Genomic DNA, 12,781 nt, shown 5'->3' on the forward strand with positions numbered 1-12,781 from the left:
TAGCAAATAAGTATTATTGCTGCAGAAAGCATAGCTCATGATTCCTGAATGGGGCTAGTCTTTAACATAAAATTTCTTCAGTTTTAAAGGCAGGCAGAGTTAGTTACTTGCTTCACAGAATGAGCAAGATAATGAAAAGCTATGAAGAAGAGGGAGGAGCAAGAGGAAACGTGAAAAAGAAGAAGAAGAAGCCAAGACTAAGAGATTCCTCCAAGAAAGAGCACGTGACTTGAAGAAATGCCAGGGGAACCTCCTACAGTTTCCAGCTCACGGCTTAAAAAGGTCACCCAAAACCTCCAATGGTCATTCTCACACTCTACTGTTTTTGAATACTTGTCAACAATATTTTAGTCGATTCCCACCTTAAAACACTTTCTTCACTTGGCTTCCAGGTCTTGCCATACTCTATAATTTCTTCCAATCTCATGGACCTTTCCCTCTCAGTCTTTTCTTCTGGGTTCTCCTCTTTGGCTCTCAGTCTCCATGTTGAAATGCCCTGGAACTTCACTCTAAGCTGTCTATTCTCACTCCATACTCCCTTGATTTCATCTAGTCCAATAGTTTTAAATCCCACCATACCCTGGTGACCCCAAATGTGTATCTCCAGCTCTATCCTTTCCCTGAGCTGCAGACTTAAGTTCAATGGTCTATTTAACACTCTCAGTTGGATGTTTGAGCGAACATTTATTGAGGGCTCACCATGTATGCCACAGTATTTAAGCATTCAGGATTCAGTTTACAGTAACTTAATACTATAACCAACCCAGGTGAATCTTCTCTTTGTCTTACACCCAACACTGAATGCATCAGCAAGTCTTCGCCAATCCTGCTTTCAAATATATCCCACATCTTACTGTTTCTCTCTCCTCCATGGCTATAATCCTAATCTAAGCTACTCTTAACTACATGGACCATGCAATGGCCTCCCAAATCATGGTCCTTCTTCTAATCTTAGTCCCTATAATCCATTTTCCTTACTATCAGGATATATATTGACTATATCCTCTATATTAGTCAGAGCAATATTTTAAAAATAAAATTAGATCAATCCATCTTCTGCTCACTATTCTCCAAAAGCTTTGTATCACACTTGAGACAAATCCTAGACTCCTATCCCTGGCATCTGAGGCCCTACACCATATGCTCATCTCACCCCAAGGACTTTCTTGCTAATTTTGGACATGCCAAGAGCATCCTCAACTCAGGAGCTATTTCCCTTGATGTTCCCCCAGCTCTCACATGGGTCCTACCATTACTCCTTCTCTTCATCCAGGTCTCAACTCAAACATCATCTGCTCAGAGCTGTTTGCCCAACCAACCTGTCTCACCCTTACTCTGCCCCCTTCACTCTACTTGACACTGCTTTACTTTCCTTCCCATACTATCCATTGATATCAATGACATTGATATAACCATTTGTCTATTCTCTGTCTTGGCCCCTAGAATATAGTTATCTCTGTGAAGGCAGGGATTTGGCTGGTCTTTTTCACTGCTTTATTCACAGGGCTTGGTACCTGGCCTACAGTAGGTCCTCAACAAGTACCTATTTAATGATGGCTCAATGAATGTTTTTGACTCTAACCACAAAGTCAAGGTCTGTTCTTCATCACTCCCTCCATCTCTTCCTTCACTCCCAGTCTCTCCTTCACCAGAGTGGTCAGGATCAAAAATGTGGACATTATTGGACAACAGTGTTGGGGCAAGGGTAGAGCTTTAATTGTGGGCATTTCCTTATACTCTGGTAATGTGAGTCAGCCCACACTACCACTGTTCCTGCTTGGAAGCTTGTGATCAAATCAACTAAAGTAGGTTGATTTGACCAGCTAGACCAATTGTTTTTCAACCCAGGCTGAACACTGAATCCTCTGGGAGCCTCTAAAATAGTGATTCTCTGGGCATCACCCCATATCAATTGAAACAGAAGCTCATGGACAGGGGCCTGGGAGTCTGGATTTTTAAGAGCTCTCTAGGTAATCTTAGGCAAAACCCCACCCACACCCCTTCTTTTCTTGGCACGCCTTTCTTTACCATCAGCATGGCAAAGATTCATGGCTGAGATTTTAAGAGAGTTAGGAAGGAGGAGCCAAGGTAGGCACTCCCTTGGTTTTTAGTATTGTTGGATACTTGGGGCAGACTCTACTAACAGACCCCTCTATATAGTCATGCATGTTGTCCTTTTTCCATTAAAAAATAGTAATTTCAGGGATATCAGAGGAATGGACATCATTCAGTGAATAGAGAGATAGAGATATATAGCAATTTTCTCTATGCCAAGCATTGTGTTAGGGATTACAAGAATAAGCAAGAAAAGCATGATTCCCTGCCTATACAAACATTACAATTGAGTCAAGGTAAACAATTAAATAAACAATTAGATTAAAATGCAGGTAGTACTATCACATGAGCATTACAAGGTAATGTTACAGAATAATTTCTTTTTTTTTTCTTTTCTTGAGACAGGGTCTCGCTCTGTCACCCAGGTTGGAGTGCAGTGGCATGATGATAGCTCACTGCAGTCTCAACCTCCCAGGCTCAAGGGATCCACTGGCCTCAGCCCCCCACCAAATAGCTAAGACTACAGACACACACCACCATATCTGACTAATTTTTTTTGGAATTTTAGTAGAGATAAGGTTTTGCTGTGTTGCCCAAGCTGGTCTTGAACTCCTGAGCTCAAGCAATCCTCCCGCCTTGGGCCTCCCAAAGTGCTAGGATTACAGGTGTAAGCCACCAAGCCCAGTCCAGAAGAATTATTTTTCATTACATAAAGCTGTCACTAAAAGAACATGCTTTTCTTATTCTTCCTTCCTTCCTTCCTTTTTCTTTCCTTTTTACCTTCTTTCTTTTACTTCTTTCTTCCTTTCCTTTTTTCCTTCTTTCTTTTCCTTATTTCTTCCTTCCCTTCTTCCCTTCTCTCCTTTCTTCATTATCTCGTTCCTTCCTTTTTCACTCCACAGTAATAAGTGCATTACCATCTGAGAAGTTCAATATGTATTTGAGATTCTATTGTTTCAGACACCAGAAATCAAGCAATAATTTATTTCAAATTTCTGCCTACTTAATAGCTTCTTGCCCTTGAATAGCGTTACTAAGTTTTGGCTGTGAAAAACATTCATCCACATGCTTAAATCATAAGCAGTATTTTGAATAATCAGACATTCCAAATTATTTGTAACAAAATTGAACAACATCAAAATTCTGGACTTAATTACTGTATTGAGATTAATGTAATTCTAATTATAAAAAATTAGTGTCAATAAAACTGCTAAACATTAACTTATACCCAGTAGTCTCTTGTTACATAAGCTACTGTCCCTATGGTATAGACGGGTGGATCACATTAACCATCCTGGCTAATGCGGTGAAACCCCGTCTCTACTAAAAATACAAAAAATTAGCCGGGCATGGTGGCGGGTGCCTTAGTCCCAGCTATTCGGGAGGCTGAGGCAGGAGAATGGCGTGAACCCAGGAGGCGGAGCTTGCAGTGAGCCGAGATGGTGCCACTGCACTCCAGCCTGGGCGACAGAGTGAGACTCCATCTCAAAAAATAAAAATAAAAATAAAATAAAAATCCACCAAAAGAAAAAAAAATGTACACAGGAAATTCACATAATTTTTTGTATTCAGTGATGACAGTGTTCTTTTCTTCTTTTTGTTATGAGTATATTGTGAAAAATAATGTCTCTTTTGATGTCTTCCCTCCTGTCACCCCGGGTATGGCAGAAACCAAAAACAGAACAAGAAAAAACCCAACCTGTTGTTTGAAAGAGTCTCCTGGGGTGAAGGAGATGTACATACATGGTGATTGTTACATCAAGCAAATGCTAAAAAGAAGGAGTCAGGAGTAATGGCAAAGACAGCCCTGTGTCTGGGTAGAAGCAAAAAGAAGGAGGACAATTTCAGGCTACATGAATGCCACATGAGTTTAGTATCAGTTCTAAAGTACGAATTAACTGGATGTGGTGGCATGTACCTATAGTCCCAGCTACTCAGGAGGCTGAGGCAGGAGAATCACTTAAACCCTGGAGGCGGAGGTTGCAGTGAGCCAAGATCATGCCACTGCACTCCAGCCTGGGTTACAGGGCTAGACTCCATCTCAAAAAAAAGAAAAAAAGAAAAATGTACCATTGGAGAAACACATGGAAACAGACTCTGATCATATGACTATTTTAGTAAAAACGGTTAAATTACGGCCAGGTGCGGTGGTTCACACCTGTAATAACAGCACTTTGGGAGGCTGAGGTGGGCGGCTCACCTGAGGTCAGGAGTTCAAGGCCAGCCTGGCCAGCATGGCAAAACCCCGTTTCTACAAAAAAATACAAAAATTAGCTAGGTGTGATGGTAGGCACCTGTAATCCCAGCTACTCAGGAGGCTGAGGCATAAGAATCGCTCGAACCTGGGAGGTGGAGGTTGCAGTGAGCTGAGATTGGCCATTGCACTCCAGCCTGGGCAACAAGAGCAAAACTCCGTCACCAAAGAAAAAAAAAGAGCTAAATTAGGCTACCAAGAAAAGAAAGCCAAGTATAGCAGCTGAAAATCTTCAGCTTAAAGGGAATTACTTGCTATTTGGCTGTCAAGCCTCAAAGCAGCAGCAAGGAGAGCTGGCACATCCTTAAAGAAGTTTGAGCAAAGAACTTCACACTGTGAGAGGAAGGAAGCAGGCCAAGGTGAAGCCAGGTGAGAATCCACCAGTCCCAGGGAAAACAACTGAGGAAGATGTTAAAACACCTTATTCTTCTTTGTTCTTACTGTGGATAGTATTTTATTCCTTGAAATCACATTTAGAGTCTAATTTGCTTCATGTTTACACTATTGTTTTAATAGTAAATGTACTTCATAGACAATATTGAGCTTGTATGATTTCAACTTACAATTCTTCAATTATTAACTCTAGAGAAAAAAAAAAACTCAGCCACTTACATATGTCAGACACACTATAGCATCCAGAGGAATTTATACAGAATTGCAGGCACAATGTCTCTGGAGGCAAAAATCAGTCCCTTTGGTTTGCAATTTGCCACACTCAGCTCTAGTTTAGACATGAAATTTTTCACTCAATTCAGCTAGTCAAATTTAAAGATTTCTATCTTTATCTTTTCTTAGGAGTGAAAAATTTCCCTTTTCTCACCCTCTCTGACTTTGCTTAGAATATCTTATATTTAATATTTTTTCTGTTTAATAAAGTTAATATTATAATTAACAACTATGATAGAAATTTATCTCTTTTACAAGACTTACTCCAGAAATAGCATAGCTAAGTGGTGATGTGGAGATCATCTGAAGGTTACCAAATCTGCACTAAATAAAGAAATACCACACTATGGCATCATTGCTGTTCTATAAATCTTAGGAATCTCTTACTTTTAATATTGTGCTCTGTCCTTGGCATTTCATTTTTATTATTTATTTATTTTTTATTTTTTTGAGATGGAGTTTCACTCTTGTCACCCAGGCTGAAGTGCAATGGCGCAATCTCAGCTCACTGCAACCTTTGCCTCAGGGGTTCAAGCGATTCTTCTGCCTCAGCCTCCTAAGTAGCTGGGATTACAGGCACCCACCATTATTCCTGGCTAATTTTTGTATTTTTAGTTGAGACAGGGTTTCACCACGTTGGCCAATCTGGTCTTGAACTCCTGACCTCAGGTGATCCACCCACTTCGGCCTTCCAAAGTGCTGGGATTATAGGTGTGAGCCACCGCACCTGGCTATCCTTGGTATTTTTAAAAAATTATTTGTAACAGGCAAGGTAAACGGATTCTTTTTTCTTCAACTTTTATTTTAAGTTCCGGGATACACGTGCAGAAGTGCAGGTTTGTTACATAGGTAAACATGTGCCATGGTGGTTTGCTGCACAGATCAACCCATCACCTAGGTATTAAGCCCAGCATCCATGATGCTCTTCCTCACCCACCCCTACCCCCAACAGGCCCCAGTGTGTGTTATCTCCCACTATGCGTCCATGTGTTCTCATCATTCAGCTCCCACTTATCAGTGAGAACATGTGGTATTTGATTTTCTGTTCCTGTGTTAGTTTGCTGAGGATAAGCCTTCCAGCTTCATCTGTGTCCCTGCAAATGACATGATCTCATTCCATTTTATGGCTGCATAGGATTCCATGGTGTATATGTACCACATTTTCTTTATCCAGTCTATCATTGATGGGCATTTGGGTTGATTCTATGTCATTGCTATTGCGAATAGTGCTGCAATGAACATATGCATGCATGTATCTTCATAATAGAATGACTTATATTCCTTTGGGTATATACCCAGTAATGGGATTGCTGGGTCAAATGGTATTTTTGCTTCTAGATCTTTGAGAAGTTGCCACACTGTCTTCCACAATGGTTGAATTAATTTACACTCCCACAAATGGTGTAAAAGCATCCCTTTTTCTTCACAGTCTTGCCAGCATCTGTTGTTTCTTGGCTTTTTAATAATTGCCATTCTGACTGGTGTGAAATGGTATCTCAATGTGGTTTTGATTGACATTTCTGTAATGATCAGTGATGTTGAGCTTTTTCTCATATGTTTGTTGGCCGCATGAATGTCTTCTTTTGAGAAGTGTCTGTTCATGTCCTTTGCCCACTTCTTAATGGCTTTGTTTTTTTTCTTGTAAATTTGTTTAAGTTCCTTATAGACTCTAGATACTAAACCTTTGTCAGATAAATAAATTGCAATTATTTTTCTCATTCTGTAGGTTGTCTATTCAATATGATGATAGCTTCTTTTGCTGTGCAGGAACTGTTTAGTTTAATTAGATCCTATTTGTCAGTTTTTCCTTTTGTTGCAATTGCTTTCAATATTTTCGTCATGTAATCTTTGCCTGTGCCTATGTCCTGAATGGTATTCCCTAGGTTTTCTTCTAGGGTTTTTATAGTTTCGGGTTTTACATCTAAGTCTTTAGTCCATCTTGAGTTAATTTTTGTATAAGGTGTAAGGAAGGGGTCCAGTTTCAAATTTCTGCATATGGCTAGCCATTTCTCCCAGCACCATTTATTAAATAGGAAATCTTTTCCCCATTGCTTTTGTCATGTTTGTTGAAGAACAGATGGTTGTAGGTGTGTGGCCTTATTTCTGGGTTCTCTATTCTGTTCCGTTGGTCTATGTGTCTGTTCTCGTACAGTAGTACCATGCTGTTTTGGTTACTGTAGTCTTGTAGTATAGTTTGAAGTTGGGTAGGGTAATGCCTCTAGCTTTGTTCTTTTTGCTTAGGATTGTCTTGGCTATATGGGCTCTTTTTTGGTTTCATATGAATTTTAAAATAGTTTTTTCTAATTCTGTGAAGAATGTCAATGGCAGTTTAATGGAAATAGCATTGAATCTATAAATTACTTTGAGCAGTATGGCCATTTTCACAATATTGATTCTTCCTATCCATGAGCATGGAATTTTTTTCCATTTGTGTCCTCTCTGATTTCCTTAAACAATGGTTTGTAGTTCTCCTTGAACTACAAACTTCCCTTGTTAGCTGTATTCTTAGGTATTTTATTCTCTTTGTAGCAATTGTGAATGGGGAGTTCATTCATGATTTGGCTCTGTGCTTGCCTGTTGTTGATGTATAAAAATGCTAGCAATTTTTGCACATTGATTTTGTATCCTGAGACTTTGCTAAAGTTGCTTATCAGTTTAAGAAGCTTTTGGGTTGAAACAATGGGGTTTTCTAGATATAGGATCATGTCGTCTGCAAACAAAGATAATTTGATTTCCTCTCTTCCTATTTGAATATCCTTTCTTTCTTTCTCTTGGCTGATTGCCCTGGACAAAACTTCCAATATTGTGTTGAATAGGAGTGGTAAGAGAGGGCATCCTTGTCTTGTGCTGGTTTCCAAGGGGTATGATTCCAGTTTTTGCCTATTCAGCATGATATTGGCTGTGAGTCTGTTGTAAGTGGCTCTTATTATTAGAGGGATGTTCCTTCAATACCTAGTTTATTCAGAGTTCTTAATATGATGGGATGTTGAATTTTATCAAAGGCCTTTTGTGTGTCTATTGAGATAATCATGTGGTTTTTGCCTAGTTCTTTTTATATTGAACCAGCATTGAATCCTGGGGATGAAGCTGACTTGATCGTGGTAGAAAAGCTTTTTGATGTGCTGCTGGATTCGGTTTGCCACTATTTTATTGAGGATTTTGACATCAATGTTTATCAGGGATATTGGCCTGAAGTTTTCTTCTATTGTTGTGTTTCTGCCACGTTTTGGTATCAGGATGATGCTAGCCTCATAAAATGAGTGAGAGAGGAGTACCTCCTTTTCAATTTTTTGGAATAGTTTTGGTAGATATGGTACCAGCTCCTCTTTGTACCTTTGGTAGATTTCAGCTATAAATCTGGTGAATAGACTTTAGAATAGAGACTTCAAAGTAAATATATGAAGTGGCTGGGGTAAATTCAGTAAGTACAGACTGTGTCACATCACAAGCCCTGCCCATCCTGAGGGCCATCCGCCTCTCAGCTCCAGAAAATCATTGTCATGTGGGAATGCTCAGTGGAATCCGACCTTCCAATTGTCTAAGGAAAGCCAAAGTTCTGGATTTTATGCAAAGTATCTGTGGTTTTAAATGCTACCTAAAAATTTAAAAATGGATACAACAAGCAAACTAGATTGGCAGCCTGGGTGTCTCATTAGTATACAATCTCAATAGTTTTCCAAGTGTTTCTACACACTTTATTCCAAATGATCCTCACACCAACTGTGAGATGTAAATAGGGATTCATTGTCCCATTTTAGAGAAGAGAAATCAGTGACTCAGAGGAGATGAGCAACTCATCTAAAGTCACAGAGACAGCAAGTGATGGTAACAGACTAACTTGCTGGTCCTTTGAACCTGCTACACCACATCCTTACAACTAAACTTCTCTGAAACAAAGACAAGGGTCCGCAGGCATCAAAAAGGATTTAGGTACTTGGCACAGGAGGGAAAGCATGTAGGATGGATGGAGACTCTTGTGAGTCATAAGGTGACAGATAGCAGGAAGATGTGTGCTCTTTCCTGAATGTATCCCTCAAATATGATAGAAAGCTAGCAGTCAGTGATAAAATTACAGGAAATGAACAATTCTATTATGCTAGGTTCCAAAAAATGCAAGAGAAGGGCCTAGTCACATGCATATTCTAGACCTTCAAGAATCAGGTTTCAGAATGTTTTAGGGGGAAAAAGCTATGATAATATGTCTAGAGATTCTTAAAGCAGTCATGGCTCAACAAAGTTGGGAGAGTTTAAGTGCCAAATTCTGATACTACCATCACAAATAATTGCAGTATGTAAGAAAATGAAGAATCAGTTGAACAGTAAATGTGACTACATAAAGATCTCAGAGCAGGCGAGTGCAGTGGCTTAAACCTGTAATCCCAGCACTCTGGGAGGCTAAAGCGGGCAGATCACGAGGTCAGGAGTACAAGACAAGACTGGCCAACACAGTGAAACCCCATGTCTACTAAAAATGCAATAATTAGCCAAGTGTGGTGGCACGTGCCTGTAGTCCCAGCTACTTGGGAGGCTGAGGCAAGAGAATCAGTTGAACCTAGGAGGTGGAGGTTGCAGTGAGCCAAGACCGTGTCATTGCACTCCAGCCTGAGCAACAGAGCAAGACTCCGTCTCAAAAAAAGAAAAAAAAACTCAGAGCTTTGAAGTCTATCATAAAAGAAAGGCATGAAATCCAAGTAATTGTCTAAAAGTCTTACTTATTGAATGAGCAGGGCTTTGTCTAAAAAGAAACAAAGTGGGAAAAATAAAAATGGCTTCTTGGCAAAGTGATGTGCAAAACAGAACAAGAAAAGAGGAAAATTGTTGTCTGTAGCAGATAATTTAAATGTTTGTAGATAAGTAAGACAAAGCAGAATGATTTGAAGCTTACTTTACCTCCGATTTCTTTTTTTGTTGTTGTTGTTTTGACACAGAGTTTAGCTCTTGTTGCCCAGGCTAGAGTGCAGTGGCATGATCTCGGCTCACTGCAACCACCTTCACCTCCTGGGTTCAAGTGATTCTCCTGCCTCAGCCTCCAGAGTAGCTGGGATTACAGGCGCCCACCACTATGCCTGGCTAATTTTTCTATTTTCAGTAGAGATGAGGTTTCACCATATTTTAGCCAGGCTGGTCTCAAACTCCTGACCTCAGGTGATTCACCTGCCTGCCTCAGCTTCCCAAAGTGCTGGGATTACAGGCGTGAGCCACCACACTCGGCCCTTTACCTCCAATTTCTATATTCAAGTAGAATAATCTTCAGACAATACCCAAATGATTAATCTATGTGATGAAAACATACAGGTGTTTAATACATTGGAAATGGTGAATTGATGTGTGGTCCAAGGCATGGGAGGAGCTGGTGAGATCACTGACTCTCTGTAGAAGAGTTAACATTTCTAGTTTGAGACAAATTACAGCCCTACATACTGAAATGACTACAGATATGATTACTAAGAAACACCAAGAGGAGGGTGACTTGTCAACTAACAAGTATTTACTGAGTGGCTGCTGTATGCCATGCTGAAAGAAATAAAAACTCAAGACTGAGGAAGGCAGATGGAGTTCATGTCTTCATAGAGTTTTCATTCCACTAAACTAGATAGTAAAAAAAAAAAGGACTTAAACAAATAAGATTATCTCGGGCACTTAGAAGTAAAAAAATATATTTATGGTAATGTAATAGAAGATTTGATGGGGCAATCACTTTGGCTAGGTTGGTTAGGGAAGGTCTTTGAGAAAATGACACTCAAATTGAGACTTGAACAATGAAAAGGAAGTAGTTTTATGACTCTGTGAAAGTATTCCGGGGAGGAGCCAAGATGGCCGAATAGGAACAGCTCCAGTCTACAGCTCCCAGTGTGAGCGACGTAGAAGATAGGTGATTTCTGCATTTCCAACTGAGGTACCGGGTTCATCTCACTGGGGAATGCCAGACAGTAGGCGCAAGACAGTGGGTACAGTGCACCCTGCGCAAGCTGAAGCAGGGCGAGGCATCGCCTCACCTGGGAAGCGCAAGGGGTCAGGGAATTCCCTTTCCTAGTCAAAGAAAGGGGTGACAAATGGCACCTGGAAAATCGGGTCACTCCCACCCTAATACTACGCTTTTCCAATGGGCTTAAAAAACGGCACACCAGGAGATTATATCCCGTACCTGGCTCGGAGAGTCCTACACCCATGGAGTCTCACTCATTGCTAGCACAGCAGTCCGAGATCAAACTGCAAGGCGGCACTGAGGCTGCGGGAGGGGTGCCCACCATTGCCCAGTTAGTTGTTTGATTAGGTAAACAAAGCAGCCGGGAAGCTCGAACTGGGTGGAGCCCACCACAGCTCAAGGAGCCTGCCTGCCTCAGTAGGCTCCACCTCTGGGCGCAGGGCACAGACAAACAAAAAGGCAGCAGTAACCTCTGCAGACTTAAATGTCCCTGTCTGACAGCTTTGAAGAGAGTAGTGGTTCTCCCAGCACGCAGCTGGAGATCTGAGAACGGGCAGACTGCCTCCTAAAGTGGGTCCCCGACCCCCGAGTAGCCTAACTGGGCGGCACCCCCCAGTAGGGACAGACTGACACCTCACACGGCCAGGTACTCCTCTGAGACAAAACTTCCAGAGGAATGATCAGGGGGCAGTATTTGCGGTTCACCAGTACACGCTGTTCTACAGCCACCGCTGCTGATACCCAGGCAAACAGGGTCTGGAGTGGACCTCTAGCAAACACTTACAGACCTGCAGCTGAGGGTCCTGTCTGTTAGAAGGAAAACTAACAAACAGAAAGGACATCCACACCAAAAACCCATCTGTATGTCACCATCATCAAAGACCAAAGGTAGATAAAACCACAAAGATGGGATAAAAACAGAGCAGAAAAACTGGAAACTCTAAAAATCAGAGCGCCTCTTCTCCTTCAAAGGAATGCAGCTCCTCACCAGCAACAGAACAAAGCTGGATGGAGAATGACATTGACGAGTTGAGAGAAGAAGGCTTCAGACGATCAAACTACTCTGAGCTACAGGAGGAAATTCGAACCAATGGCAAAGAAGTTAAAAGCTTTGAAAAAAAATTAGATGAATGGATAACTAGAATAACCAATGCAGAGAAGTCCTTAAAGGACCTGATGGAGCTGAAAACCAAGGCACGAGAGCTATGTGAAGAATGCAGAAGCCTCAGTAGCCGATGGGATCAACTGGAAGAAAGGGTATCAGTGATGGAAGATGAAATGAATGAAATGAAGCAAGAGGAGAAGTTTAGAGAAAAAAGAATAAAAAGAAATGAACAAAGCCTCCAAGAAATATGGGACTATGTGAAAAGACCAAATCTACATCTGACTGGTGTACCTGAAAGTGACAGGGAGAATGGAACCAAGTTGGAAAACACTCTGCAGGATATCCAGGAGAACTTCCCCAATCTAGCAAGGCAGGCCAACATTCAGATTCAGGAAATACAGAGAACGCCACAAAGATACTCCTCGAGAAGAGCAACTCCAAGACACATAATTGTCAGATTCACCAAAGTTGAAATGAAGGAAAAAATGTTAAGGCAGCCAGAGAGAAAGGTCGGGTTACCCACAAAGGGAAGCCCATCAGACTAACAGCTGATCTCTCAGCAGAAACTCTACAAGCCAGAAGAGATTGGGGACCAATATTCAAAATTCTTAAAGAAAAGAATTTTCAACCCAGAATTTCATATCCAGCCAAACTAAGCTTCATACATGAAGGAGAAATAAAATACTTTACAGACAAGCAAATGCTGAGAAATTTTGTCACCACCAGGCCTGCTCTAAAAGAGCTCCTGAAGGAAGCACTAAACATGGAAAGGAAC

General features: G+C 41.1%; 1 protein-coding gene across 2 annotated transcripts in view; it reads right to left on the reverse strand.

Moving 5' to 3' along the window:
• The window catches only part of CORIN (corin, serine peptidase), a 257,414-nt gene that overhangs the window by 9,748 nt on the left and 234,885 nt on the right, over positions 1 to 12,781 (reverse strand). The window lies entirely within an intron of this gene.

Source organism: Symphalangus syndactylus, chromosome 16 (genome assembly GCF_028878055.3).
Source record: "Symphalangus syndactylus isolate Jambi chromosome 16, NHGRI_mSymSyn1-v2.1_pri, whole genome shotgun sequence".
Lineage (NCBI taxonomy): Eukaryota > Metazoa > Chordata > Mammalia > Primates > Hylobatidae > Symphalangus > Symphalangus syndactylus.